The sequence below is a fragment of the Phaseolus vulgaris genome, chromosome 2 (genome assembly GCF_051622355.1).
Source record: "Phaseolus vulgaris cultivar YP4 chromosome 2, ASM5162235v1, whole genome shotgun sequence".
In the NCBI taxonomy this organism is placed as follows: Eukaryota; Viridiplantae; Streptophyta; class Magnoliopsida; order Fabales; family Fabaceae; genus Phaseolus; species Phaseolus vulgaris.
This window is the reverse complement of record NC_143499.1, coordinates 14,488,098-14,498,250: the sequence shown is the minus strand read 5'-3', so window position 1 is coordinate 14,498,250 and position 10,153 is coordinate 14,488,098.

Genomic DNA, 10,153 nt, shown 5'->3' with positions numbered 1-10,153 from the left:
AAGTGTGTGTCTTGAGGGGACCAAGGTCACTTTCTTGGTTGTGTTGTAAGTGATATAGGTTTGATTGCTTAGTGGAATTCCTCAGTGGTTTCTGAGAAGACTGGATGTAGCTCTGGGTTTAGAGTGAACCAGTATAAACATCTGTGTGCATTCTCTCTTCCTTAACTCTTTAAATTCAGTTTTGATTTTGTAAACTGGTATAAACAACCGATTGTTTCTGTGAAACAACCGATTGCTTTTCTGGTGCTGTTGTTTTTGCTTTGTGTTTTGGCAAACTGAATTCCTTATCATTTGTTTCTCGAAGTAATTTCATTCTTGGCTTAAAAGTTTTCGAAAACCCTCTTTAAACAATTCACCCCCTCTAGATTAAAGCCATATATTCTAACAATTACGTTGTCTTTTGACTATTGCAGTTGCTAGAAACCGGTTCACCTACCAACTTTACATAAAAAATGTATTTTTGTACGGTGACCTTCATGAAACTGTTTACATGGAGCTTCCTTCTGGATTTCACTGACAGGGGAAAATCTGGTTTGTCAGCCTCATAAGTCCTTGTACGGACTAAAACAAGCGTCCCAAAATTGGTTTGCTACTTTTTCTAAGGTTATTCAAAAGGCATGATATATTCAATCAAAATCAGACTACTCTTCAAGACTGTTGGATCATCTTTCACAGTTGTCTTACTCTATGCCGATGATATATTTTTAACAAGAAATGATGATGTCGAAATCAAGCATTTCAAGGAATTTTTGCTCCAACATTTTCGAATCAAGGATCTTGGCACCTTAAAATATTTTTTGGGAATTGAATTTTCTCGATCTAAACATGGCATTTTTAGGTCTTAAAGAAAATATGTGTTGGACATTTTGGATGATACAGGTCTAACTGGGGCAAAACCGGAGAAGTTCCCTAAGGAGCAAAATTTAAAACTCATTCTTACTGATGGTGATTTATTACATGACCCAACTAAATATCACAGGTTAGTTGGAAGGCTCATTTACCTCACGGTCATAAGCCCATATATTGTTTACTCAATTAGAACTTTAAGCCAGTTTATGCAAGAACCTCGCAAAACACACTAGGATGCAATATTACGGGTTCTGAAGTACATCAAGGGGACACCTGGACAAGGGTTATTACTTTCCTCTGATAATGATCTTAAGATGAAAGCTTATGGTGTTCAGATTGGGGGAGGATATCATATTACTCGAAGATCAGTTAGTGGCTATTGCATTTTCATGGGAAATTCATTGGCATCCTGGAAGTCTAAGAAACAAACCAACGTGTCAAGGTCTTTTGCCGAAGCAAAATATTACACCATGGCAAAGGCTTGTCTAGAGCTAACATGGTTATTTTATATCCTGCGAGACCTCAAGGTTTCAATTAGCATGCCTACACCTTTGTATTGTGATAATCAAATGACACTTCATATTGCAGCAAATCCTGTATTTCATGAGCGTACGAAGCATATCGAGATAGACTGTTACATCGTACGAGAAAAGTTGCAAGCTAGGATGATAACTCCATCACATGTCTCTTCATATTGTCAGTTAGCATATATATATTTACTAAGCCTCTTGGAAAGATCAGTTCGTGACTTTGCAAAACAAGTTGGGAGTCCATGATATTTACTCACAACTTGAGCGGGAGTATTGGAATTATTATATTTTCCATATAGATGTATATAGAAAGTGTATCAATGTAAATAAGACAAAAAAAAATGGTGTAATTATGGATAGATAGACATAACATATGGAGTTGCAAATTATGTAGAGCATAATCTGATAATATAACACTACAAGAAAATGATTGAATAGTAACTAATTTAGAAACCAAGAAAAAATAGTTTCTATAGTAACTAATTTATATAACATTTTATAAACTAAAAATTATTGGTTACTAAAATGGTATCTATTATTAATAAATAATTAGATACTATATTTTTTGTAGCTAATAATAAAAATAAAAAAGTTTTTTTTATATAAACCATTTTTTTAGTCTCTTATTAAAATGTAATTAGAAACTATTTTTTTTGTCACTTTTAATCTATTTTAGAAACTAATTTTTGGTCTCTAAAAATAATAAAATTGGAAACTAATTTTGTAGTTTTTAATCATCATATACTTAGATACTTAAATTTTTAGTCACTATTATTTGAATTTAGATACCAATTTTTGGAGTAATTAAATTTTATAAAATTAATTATTAATTATTAATTTATAAAATATTATAAATTAATATGAATAAATTAACTAATTTCTTAATTTTATTTAAATATAAAATTTAATTTTTTAATAAATTAAAAATATTATTTAAATTAAAAAATTAATTTAAATAAAAATGCATATTTTTCAAAAATTTATTAAATTTTAGCAAATAGTATACAGGTGTTGAATTTCAAAATTTATCTATCTCTCTTTAACATTTTCGGTTCATCTCTCACTCTACAAACGCAAGCTGCACAAAGGTACTCTGCAAACGCACTGTAACGGCGACCACTACAGCAACGACGACGACAACGGCAACGCACCATGCAGCAACGGCGACGGCAACGCAATGCACCCTGCATCAACGGCGACGACAATGACAATGCACCCTGCAGCAACGGCGACGACAACGGCAACGACAACACCCTGCAACAACGACGACAACAATGCACACTACAACAATGGCGCTTCTCTGCTCCGAAGTAGATCAACCTCTCCAAGCTTATCATTGTAAGTTTCGCTCCATTATCGTCCTTTGCTTTTATTTTTATGTTTCCTCATCGAAGCTCCGTGCAATTTAATCATGGTGTATTTTCCCTATCTTAGAACCCTAGATTCTTTCCCTATCTTAGAACCCTAGATTTTGTTCTTATGTTGTATCCCTCAATTAATTGCTAGCTAAGTGTTTGTACATGAAGAACTGTTTCTATTATTTGTTTCTTACAAAAACTTTCAAAAGTTGGCACAGACGAATATGTTTGCACGAGCTTGGTAGCATGTCGGTACTCAATTTCGAGGTTTCGGTTCTATAGATGCCAGATAAAACAATGATCCAAAGCAAAGAATTTGAAAGAGCTGATAAAGAACATAATAGAAACGATATAAAGTCCATAGTTGGCACTTCAACATTAATCTTAGTATTAAATAATTCTCCCATTTATTCTGATTCATTTCTTTTCGTATTAGAATTATTATTATCTTGTTTTTACTCTCCAATGATGGCCAAGGATGTACAAGTAGACTATTTAGCGGCTTTGTGGTTTTCTTCATAACTTGATTTGCATCTTTTTCTCTCTTAAACTTTGACTCTCTCTTTTTTCATTTTTAGAAGGTCTGGTAATGCAATTAGTCCTAGTGATCATTAAACTACCCTAAATATGTGAACTTTTATTCTATATGAAAGGATACTTACTACCTAAAGAAAGGATATCTGTTGAACCAAGTGGTGTTCAAACTTTGAAGAATCCAAATCCTTTGAAGGATGTTGAAGCCGCTGATGTGCTTGATGTTGCTGTGCTGGTTTAGCTTAGTTCTGGGGTAGTTTGGATGTTGTAATCCATCCTTTGATTAAATCTAAAGCATAGGCATTCTCAATCTTTGTGAAAGTAAAATGTTTTCAAGCTAAGTTAAAACAACCGATTGTTTTGTCGAAACAACCGATTGTTTATACTTAGGTGTTTTGAGAAAAAGATTGAAAACTGTTTTTAAAATGGTTGAACTGTTAAGAACTAAAACAACCGATTGATTCGAGGAAACAACCGATTGCTTGTTTTGGGACCATAACAGAAAAACTGTTTTATCTTTGACTGAGCTTTAAATGTTTTAACTGCTTACGCTCCAGTCATGAAATGCTTTGACCAATCTTTTAATGCAATTTAAGAGTTTGTTAAGATTTGATAACAAACTACATCTTTGAATAAATTCAGAAAAACAGATTTGACAATTAATCTTTGACAAGTTTTTGCTAAGAGTTTTTGAGTTTTTCAAAGAGCTGAGATTGCTAAGAGTTTGTGATTGATCAAAGTGTATGGAATAGGATTCTGCTTGTATTGATTTCAGATTATCTTCTGTAACAAGTGTAATCCTTGTACTCTGTTGAACAAGTTTCGTTTCTGTGTTTGCTGAGATTGGCTGTGTTCTTGAGGGGATCAAGATCAACAATCTTAGTGTTGGTGTGTTGGCCAAGGAGAGTGTGTTTTTTGAGGTGTTCAAGGTCATTCTCTTGGTTGTTGTGTAAGTGATCAAGGTGTGATTGCTTAGTGGATTTCCTCAGGGTTCTGAGAAGACTGGATGTAGCTCTGGGTTTGGAGTGAACCAGTATAAACAATTGTGTACAATCTCTCTATCTCTAACTCTTTAAATTCAGTTTTATTTTGTTGTTTGCTAGTATAAACAACCGATTGTTTCTGTGAAACAACCGATTGTTTCTGTGAAACAACCGATTGTTTTTCTGGTACTGCAACTTTTGCTTGCTGTTTTGGCGAACTGAATTTCTGAATCAATTGTTTCTTGAGATAATTTCATTCTTGTTTTAAAAGTGTACGAAAATCCTCTTTAAACAATTCACCCCCCTCTAGTTTAAAGCCATCTATTCTAACAATATCATCATAGGGATGGCGTAGTCTAAGGTGAAGAAAGCCCCAAGTACTCAACTGTGTCTAACATAAATTCAACTAGTTGAGACCGATCAACCTCAACTAGCTGGAGGTGTTTCTAAATATCTATATTCTGATACTTTATAACAAGAATTGAAGTCATTTCCCTTTAAGTTGGTTTGCTACGAGGATCATATGATGACATAAATTTATGTCTTATATTATTGCGTAGATAAATTATTTACCTCTAACCCTCTTAATGATTTTGACCAATAATTTTCTCTGGTCTCCATCTTCCTTTAACTATTGAACTATCTTCTGTCTAGTTAGCCCTCTATACTGGTTCTTTTATGGGCCTTCTCCTGACATGCCCAAACCATATAAGGTATATCATTATACCAATTTTTTTGCAATAAGGGCTACCCACCACTTCCTAATGTTATCTTATCTTGTGTATCCACTTATCCATTGTTACATTCTCATTTTTGCAATGCAATCTTACTTTCTTGTTGGCTCTTTAACGCCCAACATTCAATCCCATATCATTACAGGTCTTATAGCCATGAGGTAAATTTTTCCTTTAAGCTTAGAGTGGTACTTTTTATCATGTATCACCCGTGAAACAATCCTCCATTTCATCCACTCTGCTTGGATCTCATGGTAGAGGTTACCCTATGTCCCTCTGATATTTTGTTGGCTGGACTGAAGGTACTTAAACTACGCTACCTATGGTACTCTATTTTCAACATTTACCTCCCAACTAAAGTTATTGCGTTGTGTCTCTTCTCTTGATAAATTCCTTATACTTTGTCATACTTGTACTTAGGAAAATCCATGTCTTTCCAGCCAAGGCTTGTTTCCAATTTGCATATCTCTAACTTTCCATTTGTTTCTTGTCCCAACTCTCCCACTAAGACTTTATCCTGGTAGACTTCAAAAAAGCATGCACCGTATTGCATCTCTTGCAAATTCTGATAATTTCTTAACATGATAGTTTGGTTCTTGTTGTTCTGGTATTTATGTGCATATGTAGCTGATCTGCTTATTGGGAAAGACTATTAATTTTTTTTATACAAATAAGGGTACTTTTTCTGGAGGACCAATAGGAGATAACCATTTTCTCCCAAGTCTTACTTTTAATTTGTTCTAGTTGAGATTCCATTTAAAGATATGATGGTTGACAATATTTATTGTCTCTGCAGGGTCCTAACAAAAAGATTCTTTGTCAACTATTGATGCTTAAAAGAAAAATGTCTCAAGGTAAAGGATTTGTTTACATTTTTATTTTTCTGAAGATCGTTTTTCATTTTTACTAACTCCTAATTTGTTTAGTCATGGTAACTTGATTTTTAACACTTGTGTATACAAAATGAAAGAGCTTTATGTTTCCACATTCATCTTTTGTGTTGATTTTAGTCGTAATTATACTGATTGGCGTGGTTTTCTACTTTTATTAAGTTCAAAGCATCATGTGATATGTATAACTGATTGTTGTGGTGGTGGTGCTCAGTCTGTCATGATTTTCACTTAATGGTATAAGGCTATTGTTGTGGTGGTGGTGCTCAGTCTGTCATGATTTTCAAGATTTATTAATTTTTAATGCATTTTTTTTATGATAGATAGCATTAATCGCCAATTCATGCCACCAAGTTTTGAGGAAAATCAAGATGAGGATGAAACACAACCATTTACTCAACCACTTAAGACCATTATTGTTATAGCTAACATCACCACTGAGCACGGGCTCTTCATGAAATAAAGTTCACAAAAAAATATAGATAAAAGCTATTTTAGAAGTGGCAAAAGATCTTAAAATATTTCAAATGAATATATTTTTAAATTTGATAAAAAAAATTAAAAATTAAAAATTAAAATAAATAAAAATAAAAATAAAAATTAAATTAAATTAAAAATTAAAATTAAAATAAAATAAAATAAAAAAATATTTTATAATAAATTATATTATTTAGAGACCAATATAGTGACCATTTTTGGTTTTATATATTTGATCACTAAATGAGTTTCTATCTATTTTGGTCACTAAATTGGTTTCAATGAAATTGGTTGTTAATTTGGTTTCTATATAATTGGTCACTAAATTAGTTTCTATATATTTGGTTACTAAATTAGTTTCTATATATTTGGTTACTAAATTAGTTTATACACATTTGGTCACTAAATTGGTTTTTATTTAATGGTAACTAAATTGGTTTTTAAATTAGATTCTAAATTGGTATCTAAAATTAGCGACCATGATTTTAGCCACTTAAGACTATTAGTTTCTAAATTAGTCTCTAATTAAGTTAGTGACTAATTTTATATTTTAAAAATCAAAAATTTAGTTTTTAAATGCACTTTTTCTTGTAGTGTAAAAAATAAGATTGAATAAATATAAAAAATATCTTTTTCATAATATTTTGACAGAGTAAATGAAACTGATATTTGTGTTTCCTGAAGAAAAATATTATTAAGAAAAATATGAAGACAAAAATATACGTATACCTATTCTCGTTTCTATATCCAATTTGAAAGTTTAAATATTACTCCTATTCATACTTAATTGGTATTCAATGAATCTAGTTTCGATAAAAATTAGAATAAGTTCATTTATTTCTCATCAGCCATCCATCTGTACTTGAGATTGTAGATGTGCTAATAAAAGAATGGGTTTTGGCAGGTTTCAATGTGAACAAACTTTTGAGACGAGATGTGATTGCTTGAGTATAGTTTTGTCTTAGTAAAATAGACCCACTTATCAAAGAGGGGTTGAATCATCAACTCAAAATTTTATAGAAAGTTTAAATTTATCCCTAACCTTGGATATTTGTTGATGGGTCTTCTCATCATTTGATTTCGATATTCTTGATAGGATCAAATTAACTTTTCATTTTATTATTTGAAGACTAAATTGAATGATAAATATATTAATAAGTAATGTTTTCGTTAAGTAAGTTAAAAAACCTAGGAGAATTTATATATATGTAGAAGCTGTCTTTTTTTAAATAATTAGAAAAAGAGTTTTTATCCTGACTAATAATTTTATTTGGTTTTACAGTCGATTGTTGTCATAAAAATGCACGAGATTTCATAAAAAACAATTTTTTTTTTCAAATAATTAATTCCATTCTATGAATAAATTCTTTATAAACTTGGTCTCTCTCTCCCACTCAAAAGAAAAATGATAACACTCACACTTACCAAAGAACTACTCACATCTTTTAGAATCAAGTATCCAAATAGAACAAAACACAGTAGTGAAGGATTTGTTCAGCATCTCAATCAAGTCCTCTAATATATGAATGGTGAGTGCTGGTTTTATCCTTTCTTTGTCATTGTTGACATATTTAAGCACAAAAAATATTTAACCACCCATTTAATAATTCAGAGGCTAAGTGATTAGAAATGACAAATACAATCTCTTAAGTAAGTTTGATGTGTGATTGTTATTGAAATTGCCTAATAAATCTTTGCTGATAAATCCTCTTGAAAAGACCTACCAAAATCCAGAACTTAATTAAAACCCTTAAATGGGTAGAGAAAATGAGTGGTTAGAATGATTAAATGAACAGTGTTAGGTCGTATTCATGATCTAAAACTAACACATACTCTCTTCCCTGATGATATAGATTAGACATGAATGAGAAATGTGACTATACACAGTTTACATTGTATCCTAACAGCAAAACTGATAGAACATATAAGCAGATGTTATAGTTATTAACCCTAATAAGGTGTATTATGAAATACATGGAGACTAGTTGAACCCAATCATCAGAGACCTTTAATGCAATCATATCTTTTGTGGCCCTCTGCACAATCGCCAATGGTCTCACAATATCATCTTTGCTCCGTCACATATGAAACAAAATAATGCAATGCACACTAAAAATCACAATACCTGCTTATTATTCTCATTTCTTGATTAGAGACCACCATTAACCGCTACAATGTTTCTAAACTCATACAGTTCTACAATGTTTCTAAACTCATACACCGCTACAATGTTTCTAAACTCATACAGTTCTCATAATGCATGCGTATTAAATAAGTTAGGCGAGTTTGAACTTCATCTGCCTCGTGGTAAAATTCGTGTTTTTCTTAATGTCTGGATGTTGTTCTTGTTGAGACCGAGGACGTCCTAACGGCCGATCACACTCTGACGATCAAGTCAGTAAAAACTTATGAAAGAATAAAAAACAGATAATTTCAATATTCAAAATATGTATTCAGAATTACATACCTTCACTTTAAGCTCCTTTTATAAAGTACCATTAGGTCACCACTGATAACCAGTGACGTTGAGATCCAATCACCGAGATTTTCTCTACGAGGTTTGATCCACTACAATCACAAAAAACCACACTTTAACATCTTCATTCCATCTCTAATATCATTAAAAAATAATTACTTAAACTTATATATAATTAATAACGTATTCACAGTAAGAAATTTCAACTCAATTTATTTACTTTTCACTTTTATATTTTTTTATCACTTAAACTTGAGAATGTTGTCTACAGTCAACCAACTTATTCGATGTTGTACTAAATTCTGGTTAGAAATCTCCATCTAATAAATATTAGACCAAATTATAATATATATATATATATATATATATATATAATATGATGGTCCACTTTATTTATGAGGTGGCTTTAAAATGAAATGCTTGTAGCTAGCTTCATTCTTAAGGTGTCGCTTTTGCCAATTAGATGCTGTAAGGACATTCTCTCCAAATTGAGGTTTCAGAGTTATCTCTTTCACACAAACTTTGTCTCATAAGATACCTCCTCATTGGTTACATCTTTTGTTTTTATTCAATATAATCTTTCTATCACATGTTAAAGACTACTCCTCGCATCAACCTTTTATACATTCTACAACTAAAGGAGAAATTATTAGAGCATCAATTTAAAGGATGTTCAACTTTATATACCTTTTTTCCCACCTATTTATATGATGTTTTTCCCTTTTCTTTTACTCCTCGTCCTATAACAAAAACATCATGTGAAAAGAAAACTTTTTAAAATCTAAATATAATTAATAAAAATAATAATGGCACTACCATTTTAAAATATATCAATCAATTTATCACCGACCAACTAGTAGTTTCATTTCCCACGAAGCCAAAATATAAAATAAGGTTTTCACTTATCACAACTTGTTATAATCCATATTCTTCAAAGCATTCGATATAATTTTTTTTAAAAAAAAGAGCAAACAAACCAATCTTAATAGTTCTGAACTAAGAACATTAAAAAAAATAACAGTTGTTATAATCCGTTATCTTAAAAGGTTAAACAAAGTGAATGAAAATAAGTTGAAAAAGTTTCCAAGTGGTGCCACAAAATTAAATGATAAATCTAACATTCAAAAACTATTATATACCAGTGGTATATTTATATAATTATACCACAACTATCAATCATATACATATACAATATTTTTAGAATTTAGGATGTAAATATTAAAATAAAACTAAAAATCATCATTCCAAATTTTGATTGCTATCCCTTTTCTATCTACAATATTATATGTTTTTGTACTAACTACGATTGTACTAGTTCCACA